This window comes from Struthio camelus, chromosome 17, assembly GCF_040807025.1.
Source record: "Struthio camelus isolate bStrCam1 chromosome 17, bStrCam1.hap1, whole genome shotgun sequence".
Taxonomy (NCBI): Eukaryota; Metazoa; Chordata; class Aves; order Struthioniformes; family Struthionidae; genus Struthio; species Struthio camelus.
In genome coordinates, this window is record NC_090958.1 from 6,323,050 (window position 1) to 6,342,671 (window position 19,622).

Sequence of the window (19,622 nt, forward strand, 5' to 3'; positions counted from 1 at the left end):
GGTATTTTATTAACACTAATAGATTTTTACGGGATATTTCTCACATTGCTCTCCCCGAGCCTGAAGAATACATTAAATATTAAAAGTTAATGCTCTTGGTTGCCGTTTCAAGGATGCCCTGCTGATAACGAGCTTTCCCGCAAGTTAGAAACCAGGAGAAAACATGAGCTGCTCCTGCCATTTACGGCCTCTGCAATAATAATGAGGAAAATACTTGAATCTTGTGTACACCTTGCCGCTGAGGTTCTCAGTCCTTCCTAAATGCTATGTAATGTAACTGCTCGGCCTGGAGATGTTGGGTGTATACCTGACCTTCAGTTCATAGATGTGCCAGAGCTGGGTTCCCAGGTCCCACCCTGAAAGCCAGTGCTTCTAAGCCCCCATAAGCTCCTTCACGTTTTAGTTTTCCAAGGCAGATGCCTGAGGCAAGAACCCATATCTGTTTCTCAGGAGAGTGTTTGTCTGAAATGAGAATGCTACTATGTTTTTCTTTAATATGCCTAATGGTTTTATTGAAGTGTTGCTTTCACACAGGTTTGGGTAGTAGATATGACCCAACTACCTGGAACAGAAAGCAAAGGATCCCAGGGAATGGCTGCAGAAGCCTCAGCAGATGTGGGCAGCAAGGGGCTGCCTAGGGGTGTCTCTTGGCACCTCAGAGTCCTACATGCAGCAGAGAACCCTCAAACCAGGGAGGGATGGGCTGTTTCTGTACTATAAGGAAAAGAAAACTAACGCTGACATAGGGGAGCTTGCTGAAGGGGAAGTAAATTTGAGGTTGAGTAAGAGCAGTAACTGACTTACGTAGCAAGTTCAAGGTGGGGTCTTGCATTAGAAAGTCATAATCCACATTCCTGCTTAGAAGTGAAACCTGGGTTTCCTCTTTGGTGCTGCCTTAGGGCACACTAGCTCTGTCAGCAGTCATGGTCCTAGAACTGGAAAGTAAGCTCAAATTTGTTAGGCCCTGCCTCAGTCTGTTCCTTGTGGAGGCCTGTCTTTATTGTATCCTGTCATCCTCGCTTGTGGGAACAATGGTCTTGTTTTTGGAGTTCATTCTGACCACTGTTTATGCAGCCACCTTCTCGTGCCAAACCAAGCTGAGCTGCATGGCTACATCCACGCTCTCTGGAATAGCACTGGTGCAAACTTGATGAGTAACGCTGATTTCCAAGCTTACTTGGCCTGCAAACAGCTTCCCAGGCTGTTTTGTGCAAGTAGCCAGCTAGATCTTACCAAGATGAACTATTCCAGCTGCTGGGTCGATCTGTAGACAGTCTACAAGAACATGAATTTTTATACCTATTTTCTCTGTAATCATCCTTTGAACACTTTGGGCTGGATTCTCTTTGGTTTTCACCTCTTAACACCATTTTACACATTTTACACATTTTTTTGCACAAGTAATAAAAGCTACTGAAAGTACCTACTCAACCTTGGCAGCCTTTCCCACCCTCTTCGTCTCTGCTCAAACAGGGCACTCTTTCCCTTCTGTATTCCTCGTCCTTTTCCTGTTGACCTTGGTCAGATTAAGCAGATGATTCCAACTGTTTTGGAGTGGTGTAGCCAGAGAATAGTAGGGACCTAGATCAGGCTCTGAAGTCTGGCTTTAATAACCTGCATCCCATCTTGGCACCTTGAGCAGGAGCTGCTGCTGCTGCAGTTTTGTGAGGAAATGATGCCTGACTGCAGAGACCAGTTGTCTTCCCATCATCCTAGCCTGGATATGAGAGGGTCACCAGTGTGCACTGCAGGGTTCAGGCTTGGCTAGGAGACTTTTAACTCTCTCCGTCTGCACCAGAGAGTGTTGTCCTTCAAGGAGTGGACATAAGCTAGTTTGCTTCAGTTGGTTTGGGTGCGGTGATTTTTTTCCTTAGCATGGTCCACAAGAATTCTTAAATATGACCTTAAATATGAATATGTAGATTTTTACTAAGTAGAAGCTTTTTGTCATAGAGTAAATGACATCTTAGTGACCCCAAGGTAGGTGTAACTAAATCTGGAACTTCTGTTTCTGGAAAACCTCACCTTCTGAGTAACACAGGGTGCTGAAGCCATGATGGAGGGCATGGGCAGGGCCTGTATCATCTCTTGTCATCTAAGGGGACCTAAGATTGCTTGAACTGAACACAGTAAAGGTGGTTTAGCAGTTTCCTAAATTGCATAACTTTCCTCTCTGAAAGGAGGATTTGAATCTGGGTCCTAGCTGAATTTGCCTATGAAGAAGTTGCCTAGAGGATAGTAGGGAACGAGGCACAGGTGGAAATCTTTTTTTCCAAAAGAGTAAATCCTTTGGCTCAGATGCTCCAGGATGTACTTTGCTGCTAAACCGCTGTTTAGCAATAAAACAGTCTTAGTTACTTAACGGGAATTGACTACTTGGTCCCCTTCCCTCCCCCTGCCAGCCCGTCCGCTCTCCCCAGCTTTCCTCCCAGGCAATAATGACAGCTTTTCCTGATTGACCCCACGGGCTTACGGAAAACCTTTTTACTTAAACGTATATTGACCTCAGTCTTGCTGCCCAGTGAATTATGTCACAGCTGGCAATCTGAAAATCATAAATTAGGCCTCAAACCTGTGGAGCTGTCTCCTGATGATACGGATCTGAGCCTTTATCGATGACGGTTGTACCAGGTGCCTGGTGTCAGGTGTATCTCTGATGACTGGGAGGAAATATCCTTTTTACATTTTTTTTCTATCATCATCCCACAGGCCCTGTAATTTTTTTCTTTCCTTTTAATTTTTTTTAATTTCCCTTCCCTATCTTTCTTTGCATTGTGTATAAAATTTTATTACTTGCCTTAATCTACCCTTCTAAGGGAAAGAAAAGGAAGATGTCAAACTTGACATCTGGCGTGGTGTTAATTCTTGGGTAGTGCTAATTTCACTGATCTCCCTTCCTCCCTTCCTCCCTTCCTATTGATTTTGTGTTTGCTTTGTTTTTTTTTGTTTTCCCTGACTCGATTCTTATGATCACTGCACTGGACAAATGAGAAATTTAATGATTTTGGAAACATTTCTCCCTTACTTCGTAATGCGGCATAATTCCAATAGATGCCCTTTGCAATCGTCATTTTTTCCCCCGTGACTCGAGATGTATTTGCTTGTTGTCACTTTTGTGGACGAGGGTGGGGAATACTCTGTGAAATGTGAAGCGTCACCATAAACTAAATCAACCGTCCTCTCTGTGTACAAGTATTGATCCAGCAGGAAGGGGGGAACTAACTCAGTGACATTCCTTGTGAAAAGGAGAACTGTGCTCTGCTTGACATAAATGCTACAAGTTTTCACGATTCACTGTTCTTGGGGGAGAGAGGCATAGGTAGGTCTTCCTCTTCTAACAAATAGACAAGAGGAAGGTTTGACTCTCTGCACACACTCTTCTTGCACAGTGGCAGGTCCAGAAAAGGAGGGATCTTTCCTCACTTTCCAACCTCTCAAAATAGGGCTACATAAATACTTCTTGTCTTTTTTTCTAACTGTGCTGGAATACACTGATAGCAAAGCTGGAAAAGAAAGGAGCTTATTTTCCAATTCTAGCAGTACAGGCAATATTATATTAGTGATAGACCCATTTCTTGTTTGGGACCTCATAAACATGATTTTATGTCTATGGCACAATGTGCCATGTGAATTTGTGAACTCAGGAACGTCTTGAGTTCAGGCTATGTCACTTCTTTCTGCAACCCAGATCAGCTCCATGCCTTGACTTACTTTAGAAAGTGCAAAAAAAATTACCTTTGGTGATAGCTACTGACAGTGTTCATGGCCTGCACCGTGGCCAGACCTGGCAAGGCTGAAATTAGTTCAGGGCTCATCATTGTCTTGGCTCCAAACGTAACCAGTGAAATTCTGAGGGCTCCCTGTTCAGTGCCATGGATGGAGATCCAGCCCTGAGATAACAAGGTGATGAAAAGCACTTTCAGAAATACTGACAAATAGACGGACAGATAAAAGAAGCTGTACTAAGAGTGTGTAGAAATAAATCCTTGACGTTCTGCTTTTGATCTTCTGAGTTTCTGAAATATTTGAGTCATGAGTGAACTTATATGTTCTGCTTTTTTAAGAGCCTTACAAAATGTTCTTTAAATGAATTATTTCATGCATTTATTTTAAAGAGAATAGATTGGACATTGTGTTTATTTAGATTAAAATAGTTCCTTGCAGTGTTTGCAGTAGCACGTTTGTGGCATGTCAGTGCTGCCCAGTGAATGAAACCGGCTGCAAATTCCCTCATCTTTTTGTTCCTGGAGATGACATGTGTGCAAATGTCTTAGAAGTTGGAGTGGTGAGGGAAGAATGAGTAGAAGATGGATTCTGTTCTTCTGTTACTAACGTCAAATGCAGACACATTTGTGTTTTTAATACAAGATTTTCAAGTAACTTGTGTCCCTTCAAAGGAAAGACGAAATCCTAAATGCTGCAAGATTAGTAGTAGTGAGGACCGGAAGTGGCAATGGCTCAGGGTCTATGGACTCCTCAAGACATGCAGTGTAAGATGTTTTGTGACTGGGCTTTTATGGAGATCAAAAGGCTTAAAACCTTTCAAAAGAAGATTTTCAGATCATCCAGAGGGAGACACCAAGTTGTCAAAAGGGAGGAGGCTCTTTGAAGTGCCGAGATAAGAACCTTGCCAATCTTTTCCAGCCATTTCTACCCCAGCAGAGGAGCGTGTCGCTCGGTTGGATTCACTTTGCCAAGATTATTTGTAGCAATGGACCAACTGTGTTGGTTTGGGTAAACAGCTTGCTGTCTCTCAGCCAGACACAACCAAAACTAGGTGTTTGAAAAGGATTGATAAGATTGGGAGAATTTAAAAGCAAATATCTGGAAATATCAGGAAATATCTGTAGAAGAAATATTTTGTGGAGAAGCTCCTGCTAAGGCAGGGCAGCTGCACAGCACCATTTTTAAAGCGATCCCAAAACTCACCGTCTTGCACAAACACATTTGTTCAGTCCCTTCTCAGATTCCTCTGTCAGGTTGGCATTGGCAGCTGGATTATCAAAGTGCCTCGAGAAAATACTTCTGCACAATATTCTTCATGCAATCAAAAGCTCTTAGCACTTAAAATCTTCCCCCAAAAAGGGATTTTCCTGAGCTGGTAAGAATCATTTCTGGTCACATTTAGAGAAGTTTAAATGTTTGGCATTTAGACAAGATGTATGTCCGTTATATTTTGTCTTCTTCATGCCGATAGAAACTGAGGATGTGATGTTTTCAGTTCATAAAGGCTGACCATTTACTTTCAGTCTGATGACTTTTTAAGAGAAAACAGCTAAATAAGACAGAAAAAGAATTAAGTTTTCATGGCAGAGGCTGTTTGATATATGTGTTTTCTCTGTAATAGGCTGTATCTCCTGGCTGATGATAAAGTAGTAGTTGTCCTCAGCCGACATCTTGAAATCTCAAGGTGAAGTCAAAATCATAGGAGTCACAGAACCTTATACTCCATGTCCAAGCGCTGAATTCCCTCACAGTAACACAGTTTTTTTGTAAATCTTGTCCTAATTATCACAGCTCACATAAATACTCTCTAGGAACTATTGTGCTTAGAATTGGTCAGAAACACTTTGACAAACTGGCTTTCCGTAGGAAAATGTCATTCTGGCAAAACTGAAACAGTCGAGGAAATCGCATTGATTTGACTCCTTTTTTTTTTTTTTTCCTTAAGAGGAATAAGAGAGAGAAGAGCCTGACTGGGTTGAAGCCATATGTTTTACTTATTTATTCTTTTTCTTTCAAAGTGACTTTTTACTTGTGTTTTTAGATGGAAGTTACATTCTTTTTCTAGCAGTGTGTAAGATAAGACATTATCAACATGTTTCAGTGAGTTCAAAATAAAAATGCGAGAGGAACATTGAGGTTTTGGAGTCCTTTTCCAAAGCAAAATAGAAGTAATTAATGAAAGCATAAAATTATCTACCAAATGGAACTTCCTTTCTTTTCCTCCATCTAGCAACGTTATTATGGCTGCAGGCTGAACCATGCATGCTTTACAAATATCTTAGAGACGGCCGAAAGAGCTCCCTGCTTCTCTCAGCAAGGCTTTCCCCTTCTTCACTCTTCTTTACTCTTTATTCAGGTTTCCTTTGTCATCCTTCTTAAAGCAACAATTTCCCAAATACCAGGACGAAGAGAACTGTGTTGTCAACTTTCCGCTTACCAGTGTAATGAATAGGATCCTGCCTTAGCTGGCCCACAGGTCTGATTCGGCAAGGAAATTACTGTGTCCCTGTATCCTTTTTTAAGTGTAGGTTTTAAAACCAAAGCATGGAGATGCACATAAATTATTACATTGTCATTTAATCTGGAGTCAGTCCAGTGTGAACCCTGAACGCCTGGAGTCGGTCCAGCTGAGTGGCAGGAACAAGGCCGAGAGTCCTAGTAAACACCACATGATTTCTGGTATTTGCAGGGCATCTGTTTTCCCTGCCCTTGCAGTACCTTTGTCTGGTCTGGAGAAGATCCTGGGTGACTGGTGATTTTATTACGGCCTGGCACATTTGAGGGTAAGCCATTCGGCTTGTCAGCATGCTCCCAGAAGAAAAGCTTCAGTGAAAAAACCTTGCTCTGGGCTTTGAAATCTGAACTGCAGCCAATTCCAGCTGAGGGATGTGACGATCGCCTTTTGCTGTGAAGTTGCCATCTGAACAATGACACTGTTGTGTGGTTTGAAAAGACAACGAGCCATGAGAAGGATAAGCGTCTGTCGTGTATGTGCCTGGGTGGATATCAGTTAGAAAGAAATCCTGGCCCTCACCCTTTCCTGAAACAGTGCACCTCAAAATCCGCATTGAGAGTTGTTTCAAAGGGACACATACGCATCCCAAGTTTTCTGCTTGTGGAGAATTTGTTTTTCACAAGCTTGGTTTTGCTGGACCATCTGGTCATGGTAGTGCTCCTTTGAAAGCTATGCCTTATTACATAGGCTGGGAACGCGAGAAGAAAGCCGCAGGAGGGGAGAAGGGAGGAGGATTTGTAAGACATGTATTTTCCTTAATAAAATAATTGTCTAAGAGGAGGCCACAGCTTGTAACAACCAGTGAGATCCTGCTGTGGATATTCTCTGCAAAGCTTTCCTTCTCAAGGGCTGCATTTTGCAACCGAGAATCCCCCTGCATTGTGCTTGCGCTGCGCAGCGTCCTCAGAGTCGCATGGGCCATGGCACAGGGGTGAGTATTACCCTGTACTTGTCCAACTTACATGTCCTCTTTTATTCTTAATTTCTTGGGAAAAACAACTCCCCTCTTACTAATTATTCTTTGCCATTCCCATAAGACCCCAGCCGAAGTCATTGCACGAGGCCTGAACTAGTTGTTTTTGTGAAATGCTTGAATGGATGAGACAGTAAATGGTAAGGAGGAGAGGGAGAGAACTGTTGCTGTTGTGTCCCTTGTGCAGATGGAGAACTGGGGCCTGGGAACTGAATAATTTGCCCTGAGTCTAAAAAAGGTGGTGGCAGAATCAGGAGACCAGCTCAGCTCTTCTCCCTTCAAGACAGAAACATCCTTTCTCTTTCTGGCTGTTAGTTTCTGGGACAGGTGAAATTCCTAGCCTGAAGGCTGGCTGAAAAACAGTCATCCTAAAGAGCAATAGTATTTATGAAAGGAGTCCTGCTATCCTTGATTTTGTTTCTGCATAGTCCATTATGAGAAGTGCGGGCTTCTTTTTTCGTACCCAGGACCTGCAGTGCACCTCAGACATCTCAGCTTTACTGTTTGTGAGTTGTTTGCTTGGACTGTTCCCACAGGCCCAGTCACAGACACTGCTCCAACAGGTTGAAATCCCGGGGGAACGTCTGAAGCTGTCAAATCCCATGTAGACAAAATGATGGTCTGGATAAAAAGGACATACCCAGGGACGTATGATAGCCTGGGGTGTGACTCACTGCCAAAGGCAGAGAAAGCTCCAACTGAATTAGCCGGTTAATCCAAACTTTCCATTACAGGTTTAGAGTACCCTGGCTTTTGGGCACCTCACTTGAGATGCATATTCAGGATTCCCATCAGAGCTGGGCATCTAGGGGCTTTCTGAGGATCTAGGTGTTGTGAACCTGGTGGCCTTATGGGTCACCTTCTATTATCATGTTGTCCTGTGAAAAGCAAGTTGACTTAGAGGTATTAGTTGTTTACCAAGTGCTTTGGTCTAGCCTAAAATATGATGATGCCCAAGTCAGGGATGTAATGCCCACTGTTTCCAAACAAAGTTTTAAATCATCCTTTGAATCTGTCTGACTAATGGACCTTACATGGTCAGTGAGAAAATCCACAGTTACATTTAAGTTCTCATAAGGAATAGAAGAGGAACAGGAAAGGATAATTAGTGATGAGGACTGGGTTGCTTTAGAGCCAGGTGAAACTAAACCTGCCAGCAAGGGGATGCTTAGCTTATGTTTCCCTGTGGAAGCAAATTTGGACTAAGTGGACCAGCATCCTGCCTGGGGAGACAATTTGGTGTGGCTCACTGGTGACCAGAAGGTGGAAACAGAGCAAAATAAGTCCTTTCCCCCAATATATGAATGCATTTAGATAAACAGAGCGTAACCTTTGACACTAAGACACCAGCTTCTCTTCTTCACTCTGCAGTCCATGTATTGTGTGGATGAGGCAAGCCCCTTTACTGATGCTGTCTGTTGTGGGTTACAGATATTTTCTTCTGTCCAACACTGCAGTGTTGTAAGAAGCAATACAAATGCTATTTACTAGTAAAGAATGCAGTGAAAAAACTAGTGTTGCAAGATGAAGCATCCCTGTCGAGGCTACACCTTGTTCCAAGAGGCTGTCTGTACCCGTTTCCCATGGGTTAGGAGCATGCAATTCTTCACGAGATCTTTCTTACACAAGCTGCAAACCTTGTAACATCTTTCATTCCCTTTGTCCAGACTACGAGCAGATGTTGGGAGGGGATCCAGGTCAGTGTATTGCACTCAGAAGAGGCCACGTATAAATCCCCCTTCTTTCTACAGCTGTAATATACAGCGTATGCACCTTATTATCAGAGAAAGATCCAGAGTACAGGGCAAAGTATAGGGTAACCAGAATAACGCAGTGTCTTGGGAGATTTCTAGCTATTCAGAAAAGCTGAAAGAATTTTATGTAGAAAGCCAAACTTGGGAGGAAAAGGACAGGGGTGAGGAAGGAGGAACCACTTTAAGTATAACAATGTCTGAAGGGAATAGGAAAGTGAGAGGTTGCAAGGCTATTTGAGCTAGTGTCGTATGCAAGGATAAGAGAGCCTTGATTTAGGCTAGAGACGCGCCAGCAAGCAAGGAATTTGCTCCAGACAGAGAGTCCTTCATAGATCCTGCATGCTACTATGGCAAACAGTCATGTCAATAGGGTTTAAAAGGTGCTTCAGAGGAATTGGGAAGCAAAGACAAATAAGGTGGGTGGCTGAGGGAGGAATGGAACGTCCAGTGGTTACTGAGTGAGGCTTGAGTGTGATGAAAGTCCTGGCTGCGCTCCAGTACCAGATTTCCTATCGCATTAATTATATTGCAACAGGCTCCAGGGCTTTCTGTGATACAGACTTTGTATATCAAAAATGCTGCACAGACAGCAGTGGCAGGGGTAATAAGATAAGCTTTCTGTGTCATCTCCAAGACTTACCACTAGGATGCCTTCAAAGTTGAAGCCTGAGATCCCTTGGTGCTGTTCCCTTTGTGCAGATGGGCAGAAAGCAAATGATTTATGGGGATGGAGGAATAATCAGCTCTTGGAAATGTCGTGTTGATCTCAAGATTTAACTCCCTCCACCGTCCTTTTGTTAAAATGCATGTACTCTTGGATGGCGTTTTTGTGACGCTAAAAGGTCTTACCTCAAAAGTGGTGCTGTTTCTTGCTTTAAAAATATGGCTACCTAAACCCAGATGAGGTTATTGGGAGGTATTGTGATAATTTCACTGTTCATTATGGGCAGAACTCTTGGCAGATGATCTTGTGAAAATGTAACTGTTCAAACTGATAGGAGTGGCAGCTGCCACTAGTGCTCAGGGTTTGCTCCCACTTGGGACCCCAAAACCTGAAGGGAATAGATGCCAGTATCCATTGGGTTTGATCCCTAGCCCTGGTTTGCCTCAAACTCCAAGTACCTCCTATGTTCATTTCTCATTCTGTGTCAGCTGCAAGAATTGGTTTGAAATCCCTTCCAGGGACTGTCACCGGCTGTCTGCTATATTCTTGTGGACCTTGTTTTCCTTCTTGGGTAGTGGTATCAGCTGGTCTGAGGGGTGCTGATATAAATGGGAATAGTGGCCTTCAGGCTTTGCTTTTGCAATGGATAACTTGTTCCTTTCAGCTCTCCTCCTAGCTATGGAAAAGGGACTGAAATGTAGCTCTGTCTTTTTCCCCTCCAACAAAATAATGTTCTGATGCCCTTGCAACCACGGAAGGATTGCAATACAGCGTGATAGAGGTATGGTCTAGGAAAGAGTAGTAGCAGCAGATCTAATACCATCCTGAATGGCAAGGAGACAAAAGCAAAAGGCAGACAATACTGATAAACAGAAGAAAAAGGAAAGAGAGAGGAGCTGCCATAGGATGCTCTTGGAGCCAAGGAGGAGAACCTGACACTCCGTCTTCTAGTCCTGGCTGTGCCATAGTTGCTTTCTATCACCTGGATAAAATTCCTCTATCTTTTATTGCCTCAGTTTCCCCTTTTCACAACAAGGCCCAATAATTTAATGGCTACAGGAACAGTGTAGTTCTAAGTCACCCGCATGGTACGTGAAGACAGAGTATCTCCAAATAAGGCCTAAATAACCTTCTTTCTGGTTTTCTCTAGCAGGGGAAGATATGACTGTAACAGCCACCCTTGTCTGGAAGAAGGTATAATGCAAAGTGTATAAGCCAGGGCTGCCTTAAGGCTGGGATGTGAAGACTATAAGACCTGATTGATTCTTAGTACGGCAGCTGGGGTAGGATCAAGGTTGGGTTTGAAGCCTCCTTTGTGAGTCAGGTGTGGAGGTGTAAGCTAAGGAAGGCAGAAAACCACTGGAGCCCTGATCGTTGCAACCGCACTGCTATCCTTCTCCTTTGTGCTAGAGGCTAAGAGTAAAGCTTCATGCTGGCCAAGGAAGTCCTGAAAGCAGGAAATACTTGTAGGAGGCCATTTCCAGCTCCTTTCTTCTAACTAGCATAAAATAACTTGAGAATCAGGTCCATTCTGGAGTATCCCTCCTGCTCCTCCCAGCTTAATGACATGTTGATTGTACAGGTGCAGAGCGTCCTCTACTTCCACCTCTTCCCATATGGCCAAAGCAGAGTTAAGCCCTCCTTTTCTATCCCTCCCTGCTAAAAGAGCGCATGATGGGATTCTCTTTTCTGCTGCTCCCTCCTCTCTCCAGAGCTGTGTGTGTTTGAAATGATATCTATTTCTCTTTGTGACAGCACACTGTGACTGTTGCCTTGACGTTTTCCCAAGCTGACATCCCGACCGGTATGACACTGATGCCTTTGGGCAGAAATCAGAGCCGGTTTGCTACATGCCTATGTGTAGCCACAGTGCCTGTAGCGCCTCGGAGAGCCCCCAGTGCTCTGTTGGGGAAATGGAGCGAGCCCGTGGGCCCTGAATGAACTCCAAGAGGAGAGCAGGCATTATCCGCCGTGATCTTGCTACCCATTTGCAGTTTTAAGTGTTCGCTTTGACGTGTTTTTTTTTTTCCTTCCTTTTTTTTCTTTCCCTTCTTCCCTTGCCACTGAGAGGGCTGATTTCCTGTTTCTCCCCCGGCTGCAGAGTCCTTGGGGAGTTGGGCTTTTGTGAGCTGGAAAAGGAGCGCGCAAGCGTCTGATCAGCCCTTATTAGTGTTGAGAAAGATCTAATAGTTCCTGGCTTCTGGGACCATTACCTGTCATTTAGTTTTATTAAGACCGTGATGAGAAAGTTTAAAATTAAAGGCTTTGTAAATTAGGATTCCAGTTTGCAAGGGAGGCACCTACCAGGAAGTTAGCGCCAAAGCTTGCAAATGGGACACTGGGAACAGTACCAGACTGGAGCATTTATCTTTAGCTGCTTTGACAAAGATCCTGTGCCAAAGGCGGGAGGGGCGGTGGGGGGCTGGTTTGCAGCAAGGCGTCCAGGCATCCAGAACTCTTCAACTGTGTGAACAACATGATCCTTTCTTTGCCAGGCTGGTCACACCCAGACCCCAGACCCCCAGCTGCTGCTCAAGAGGAAGAGTGGTCTTCTGACTGAGTCATTATCCAGTGCTGTGAGTTCCCGATTCGGCTGAAATGACACCAGGCAAGTCTTATAATCTCCTTGTGGTTCATTTCTGGATTTGTAAAGAGGAGGAGCTAGCATTGACCTTTTCTGACCTGTTGCCTGGTTTAGATAGGCAGCTTTTGGGAACAGGCACTGTCTTTGACTCTTATGTTCATAACGAAAGCTCGAACTCATTTGAGCCTTCAGAACAAAAGTAAAGACTTGTTAAGTCCATATTGGAAAGCGGGCAAAGTGGGTGAGTAATCTAGATAAGAGAAGCTCTCATTTTGAGGGGCTGTAACATTGTATTATTCTCTGCTTTTGAGACTTATCTTTGAATTAGCCATCCAAACCCCATTTGCAATAAAGCAATCCTGCTAACTAATTACGGCGTGACAAGGGAAGCTTAGGGCCAATCAAAACAAAGAGCTGCTGTCACTTCTGTTTTCTCAGTTGAATAAAAGTCTCATGGTGATGTTGCTCTGATGAGAAACAGCATAAACTAGTGGTTATAGCTATGGTCTGGGAATCAGAATTCTTGTTTATTATATCTAAATTTGTCTTGGATGTAAATGACATTGGAGAAGTCACCTAAGTTCAGCATTGTAAGGTGACTCCTGCCCATCCTTTGATTGTTAAACACATAAGCTGTGCATACAGTCGTGCATACAGTCCTTTACACGAAGATTTAGAGTTCACGCTCTCTCTACAGAGAGAGGCAGAGTACAGTACTCCACCAAAGCACAAGGCTTATCCTGTAAATAATAGGGATTGCAAAAGTGTGTATCTTCTGAAGGCAGCATGTGCAAGGATGAAATAGAGATTGCCTTTAAAGTAATAGTCTCTTTGAAAATTATACCTCATTTTTTCCCCGTGGAGCTCGGCATTTTTCATCTCCCTGTGTTCTGCCATGTTTATCTGGGTTTAACAGGGAAAAGATTTGCAAACCCTTCAGGCTGGAAGGGGTTCACTCTGACCATCCAGACTAATATCTGTGTATCCAAGCTTCAGATATGAATCCTCACCTTAAGAGGTTCACCTCTATTTAAGGAGCCTCGACTGAGAGTGGTGTCTCACACTGTAAAAATTCAGTAAAAGATGGGTCTTTCATCTTCATTCCCCAGGGAGCTTCCCAGCCACACAGACAGGAGGTGGGACTTTATACCTGGAGGAAACAGAGACACAGAGGGATAGACAGGGATGGAACGTACTAGTTCAGAGAGTTGGAAGTAGGGAGCAACCTTGTACCCAAAATTCCTGAGAAGTGAGACTAAGCAGGTGTTAACTTCAGACCGTCCTGTCTCTCCATAGGCATAGCAGTTCCTTGACTTCAGCTAATTACCCCGCTCCCTTGGAGGAGGAGTAATGTCTCTCCCAAGTATTAGCACCATGAGAGAACTGATCTATGGGCTATTCAGTGGTTACTTACATCATTCTTATGTTTCCAGCCATGTGACCTGACCGCAAGGCTTTCAGAAGGTAATCTGGGGAGATTTTATCAAATGTAAAATGTTCCTAGACATTACTGTAGCCATGATGTAATGAACCAAGGTTTTGTTCTTTTAATTCCTCTTTGCTGAAAAACCACAGGCCCCAAAAAATTGTTCCAGAGGAGCTGCACAGTTTTAAGCAGGAGGCAGAGATCTTGTGCTGGGGTGACCCAGGCTGTGCTGCAGCGCTAGGGAGAAAAGATTTCCAACTAAGCCTTGTGGTGCTGGCTTGGTAAGGTCTGGTTTGAACAATAGCCGCTTCCCAACAACCACTCTGTTGTTCCTGCTGCTGCGGTGAGAGATGTTGCCAAAGGAAAAGGGAATGTCACCAGTCCTGCGTTGTACCTGGCCGCTCCTAGTCTGCTGCTTGTTTGGAGCTTTGCTATTTGTTGTAACTGTGGCTTTTTCAGTTTTTGTGGGGACAATTCCAGCCCAAAGTCTTGCCTCAAAAGATCAAAAAGGTGGTCTCCTCATGTAACACTCTTTTTTAAGTAGCATCTGTGCTGGAGCTGAGAACCTAGTTTGCGATATCTCAAAGCTCTGAAAGACCTATAAACCCTTTTTAGAGGGACAACGGATCCTGGGTCCCATGTCTGTGAAAGTCTGCCTGGCATATTTATATCTATCCAGGCTGGGATGAGACAGTGTCCATGCTTTGATGCTTTGGATTTCAGGACCTATTGAAATCCCCTGAACAAATGGTGCTATTAATTATAGGGCATAGCTTTGATGAACGATGCATAGGGGACAACATTTCATTTTGCCCGCGGGGAGGTAAATGGGATGAGAGCTTTGGAGTGTTCAGTGATGCAGGAGAGATCCTGGGTGTTGCCTGATCAAGGGGAAGTTGCTTCCTCTCTCCAGAGTGCTGTAAAGTCAGAGTCAAGTCAGCATGGCATCTGGGTTATGTCATCTGCTGACGGGGCTACTGCTTCATACATCAGATTTTCTCAGACAGAAACCAATTCAGCCCTTTACCTAAAAAGCTTTCAGAGTTACTTTAAGGTTTATGAACAGTTTACTCATAAATGGCTTCAGATCTGCCTGCCTGAGGGACTGACCCACCACCAGGCCATTTTGACACCACAACAATGAGCAGAGGGTTCAGATTCTTAATCATATGTAGGAGATGGGGGAAGGCCATGGGGCAGTGTCAGGGAAGGCTCTGGGATCTTAGCACCATTTCCTTCCCCACATCCTTTTGAAACTTCCTGAAATCAATGAACATGAGTTTTACAAAAGTCATTTATTTGACAAGATTATAAGAAAGGCCTGTTTCTGGAGTGGTGAAAAGGGCTCTTTAACAGCTGTGAATTAACAGCTAGCTGAATTAATTTCCTGATTGTGGGTATCATTATGTTTTGGTGTTGGGTGGTCGTATCTGTGCCTGAAAGTTGAAATGATTACTGGAGCACCTGCAGCTTTTGTTCTGTACAGACAATATTGCTTGTCAGTTCAACCTAATTAGTTACATTAGTTAGTTGGTGTCCACAAAAAGGCCTTTGGACAGGGTAATGAGGCTGTTCTCAGTGGCGGGACTTGCCGTTGGTTTGTGAGATACTGTCTGATGTGATTGGTGGAAAACAAGACCATTGAAAAGTTACGGAAAAGGAAGAAAAGTCAAGAGAAGACAGTGCTATTGAAACTAAGGCTGCAAGGAGGATAGTAACCACTCCTGTTAAAGCACCCAAAATGACAAGGAACAAATTGGAGTGCATGAATTTGAGATATGGCCCACAGAAGTCTTAGATGAGTGTAAAGATGGAAAGTGAGATTTCTTTTAAATAACTTCAGATGTTTACATTGTAGATGTTGACAGTTGATTTAGTCATCCACATTCTAGTGATGTAGTGATTCACTTTGGGATGACATGAATCATGCCTTGGAAATGCCCATTTCTTATTACTGACTGAGAAGGGTTCAAAATAGTACTGGCTTGGATGGAGAAATCTGTACTGCATTCATCTGCTTTTGTTAGAATAGCACCCAAGGTGTTGGCGAAGGGAGTATCAAGATCAGAGTGAGGAAGAACTCACCTGCAGTAAGAAGAAAAGCTTGTTTGACGAGTATGGAAATACAGGGAAGAATTAAGACTTGGGGAGGCAGGGATCTCAGAAAGCAAAGGCACAGTTAGAGAGTTAGGAGTTCAAAAGTGAAGTCAAGGGTACAGGAAATGGACGCTGTACATAGGAGAGAACACAACTGGTGAAGAGAACTGGTTTTCATATCTGTTCCAATTCAGAACTAGGCCGAGGCCATTCAAAACTAGAAAAAGAAGTTCCATCACCGCAGAGTAATCCAGTGTTTTTGGCATGCAGCTGTGAGATGCGAGACCAAAGCTCAAGTCTCTGTCCTGCCTTATCTAGACTAGAGTCTTCCAGACAGATGAAATGCATGGCAGGGAGGGACTTTTGTAATCAATCTCTCCTGCTGGAAGCATTCAGTTTTGTATACATGATAAAATAGTTGCAAGTGGTGTGGAATTAGCCCTGGGTATCCCACATCACACACAGTTATCCTAAAAAATCAGATGTGGAGTTCAGAAGAAGTCCCATGCTGGACCTGAGAATATACTCTCGTTGAAACTCTTACATTCTTTTCATGAGAAGTTTCAGTTTAGCTTAATTAAACCTTTACCAACAAAATTTCACTGAAAATTTTCCTGACTAGTTTTCTTAAGGAGGCCTTGGAGTCAGGAGAACCAGAAGAACCCTTCAGGTAATAAGCGTAAAACAAGTGAAATAATTTGTGACATTAGTGACTAAAGAAATTGTGGAAGTCATTGCCAAGAGATATGGTGGCAAAGGTGCAAATATGTTCAAAAAACATTTAGATGTGTAGGTGGAGGGTAGGTCCGTTGATGGCTATACTAGTCACCAGATGTAGGAAGCCTTTAAAGAAATGGATAAAACAGTTGCCAGGAGTAACAGGGAAAGACCAAGTCTGTGAGGACCTGTTTCTTATACTCGCTCTTATGCGCCTATCCCTGCCTTCTGGTGAAGCTGTGGTACTGAGCTGGATTGCCCTTTGATGTGACCCAGAATGGCATTTCTTCTTGTTCTAGAAGCAGAAAGAGAGATAATTCTGCATCTTCTTGCCCTTGAGACTATCTAGAAGAATTACCCTGGCTTTTTTTTGGTCAGTCTAATGTGTATGCCTGCTTTCTTGTACAGCCTGTCCGCATACAGTGGCAAGTAGGATATGTCTGTGATGGGACATGTGTCCTAACTTTGTGGTCAGACACCATTTCTACACACACATTGGATTAAAGAGATATCCTTTTTTTTTTTTTCCTCAGGGCATGCTGTGGCCCTGACCAGAAAGTCTCGCTTTTGTTAGTGCTTCCCAGACTCAGAGAATCCTTCCCCTCCAAAAGCACCGAGCAAAGCACAAACTCCCGAAGCGTGCTTTCCTAATCGACTGCAAAGCTGAGAATTGAAGACAAGTGTGAACCCTCTTCAAGCTCTATCTGCCTTCTGAGCATGCTTGTGCCATGTGTCAGCACAAGCCGTTGAGACATCTCCATGGGTTCATGTGAGTCCGTGGGCTTGGGATCGTTCTGCGTAGGAAATCCTGCGGTACTCCACTCATCTCACTGACAGGCAGCTCATGCCTCCACATGACACAACCGAGACAGACCCTTTGCAAAGCATAATGGAGGAGGATGTTCTGATTGCGATCCAAAATTGTTCTCATAATAACATCATCTGACTAGTTCAGCCCTCCAGATAGGGCAGGCTCTTGCATCTCACACAGCGATGTAATGTATAAACATCTAGGAGCCATTTCTTTGCTAGTTCAGGACAAAACCTGCTCCCAACCTCCTCAGTTTTACACGTTTGATTCAAGTGATCCAGTTTTTATGTTGTATTAACTATCACCAGTCCCTTGAATCTTCCTAGCTGAGAGTCTATTTCATAGTCTTCACCCAAAGGCCTCCTGACTGACATGAGTACGCACCTAGGATCTCACACTGAGCAAGGCATTTGAACACATTCTTGGCTGAAACTAGGTCTGAGAATGGGTGAAACTTGGCAGTGAGGGGGCACAGGAACCAAATGCCCTGTGAACGTTACAATGGAGGTAGGGTGTAGACTTGGAGCCAGTGTTTACTATGTTTCAATGCAGCTATAGGGCAGCCATCTGACCTCCTCACCTAATTTGCAAATAATCTTGTCAGGACAAATTAGTCCATGCTGAGCATAGTGCTGTTGAGACTAGATGGTTATCAGTATCTGCACTAGCTAATTTTAAGATAGTTCTGGTGTCTGTGTGATACCGTGGAGTCACAGTGGTAGTGACTGCCATGCAGGAATACACTTTTGCATTAAAGAGAATACCTACACACAGAATCTCATCTACAGAAACTTGGAATTAATGGGCTTCCTGTCTGGTTTGTTTCAGGCCATTTCTCCTTCAGGGGTGAGTGTTGAAAATAAAGATGTAAACTGCATTTGAAACTACAGCTCTGAGCCCTGTGAATTGCTTAATTCGTCTTGATAGAGGTGTTCACTCCAAACCCTAAAAGCTTTTAGCTGAGATTTAGCCTGTGGTTTGATATTACAAATTGCTTGGCTGTAACATTGGTTTAAGACGTTGTTGTCTCCTGGCCTCTTGTTCTTGCTGCTGTGCTGGCACAACTCCTCGTGTGGTTGTGAACCAGATGGGAGGAGCGATCCAACCTGGCCAAAAAAAAAAAATTAAAAAAAGCGTGTTTGTTTGTTTGTTTAAAGCAGGAAAATTTCCTCAGTCTGGTTCAGTGCCTGGTCACACAAACACTTATGCTGGCACAAATGAGTGGAAAGAGCGTGTTGGCATGGAGGGGAAATGAGCAACAGAGGGTGAAAGGTGAGCAGCAATTACTGATCCTGGTATGCCGTAGTGTACTTTGTAATATCAAAGCATGGCCTGCAACTGATCTCACCATGTGAAACATGCTCAAATACCTGTAAAATTTTTGGTCTTAACCTTCACTTTTAGGTGTCTTGGCAGACACTTTGATCTGTGTGCTTATCTCACAGGCTCCAGCTGTCTTCCAAGACTTCTCCAGCTTCTTGTGTTTTGCAAGTTCAAAAATCTGTGACACACTGGTATTGAAAATGTGGGAATGAGCTGAAATGATTGGAGTTGGATGATAGAGCAAGTAACAGTGGTCACTGCAGGGAATGTATCCTTCATTTCCATAATCAGTTCATTAAGGGAGATCGCATTTTAATATAAACGATATCAGAATTTCCATGGTGATGATGACTCTCCCAAATCTAGAAGTTCCTGTCATTTAAATCTAGTTTGCCATGGAACATAAAAAATCATTTGCTGTACACCAACCACATCAAAGGCTGAATCCAGAGGTACCATGGAACAATGTGGTAAGCTGCCTGATAAAAAAGACAATCTATATAAAGAACAAACTTCCGAGGCACTAGAAAGGGGGAAATTAGTCTCATTGAAGGTTTGTTCCCCCATTCTCAGAAGTGCAGTTGTCTGATAAATAAATTCCCTGCAGCCCTTCAAAACCGAACAAACCCTGAACAGTGGATTGCCCGAATGATTTGGTTAAAGAAGCGTTTGTTTTGTTTAATAAATCATGATGGTCTTGATGACATTTCCATTTGCAAATATGTATTTCCAAAGCCTTGTGAAATAACGTATGTCTGTCATCTTCCATCTGTCTGTCTCCACATCCACAGAACAAAATGCAAATAGTTTCCAAACAGTGTCTGGCGTATATGCTGAAAGTGAGTCCTAACAAAGTCTCTTTGGAAATAAATATCCATATGTGCAAATATTGTATTGCACTGAAACAGCTTGAAATCTCAGACATGTCCATCGATTGACACAGCTAGTTAATGGTTCTGAAGTGTGGAGTTTGCCACCGAGTTCAGCAAGAAACGCTCTTCATTTCCGATCTGGCCAGTGCTCCTGCCAGCA

General features: G+C 43.5%; 1 long non-coding RNA gene across 1 annotated transcript in view; it reads left to right on the plus strand.

Annotated features, from left to right (window-relative positions):
• LOC138061378 (uncharacterized) overlaps window positions 1-19,402 on the plus strand; it is a 168,041-nt gene extending 148,639 nt beyond the window's left edge. Inside the window, exons 4-7 of the long non-coding RNA XR_011135077.1 lie at window positions 6,083-6,234; window positions 7,018-7,172; window positions 12,128-12,240; window positions 16,990-19,402. This is a non-coding gene — a long non-coding RNA (uncharacterized lncRNA). The remainder of the gene's footprint in view (window positions 1-6,082; window positions 6,235-7,017; window positions 7,173-12,127; window positions 12,241-16,989) is intronic.
• Window positions 19,403-19,622: the final 220 nt, after the last annotated feature.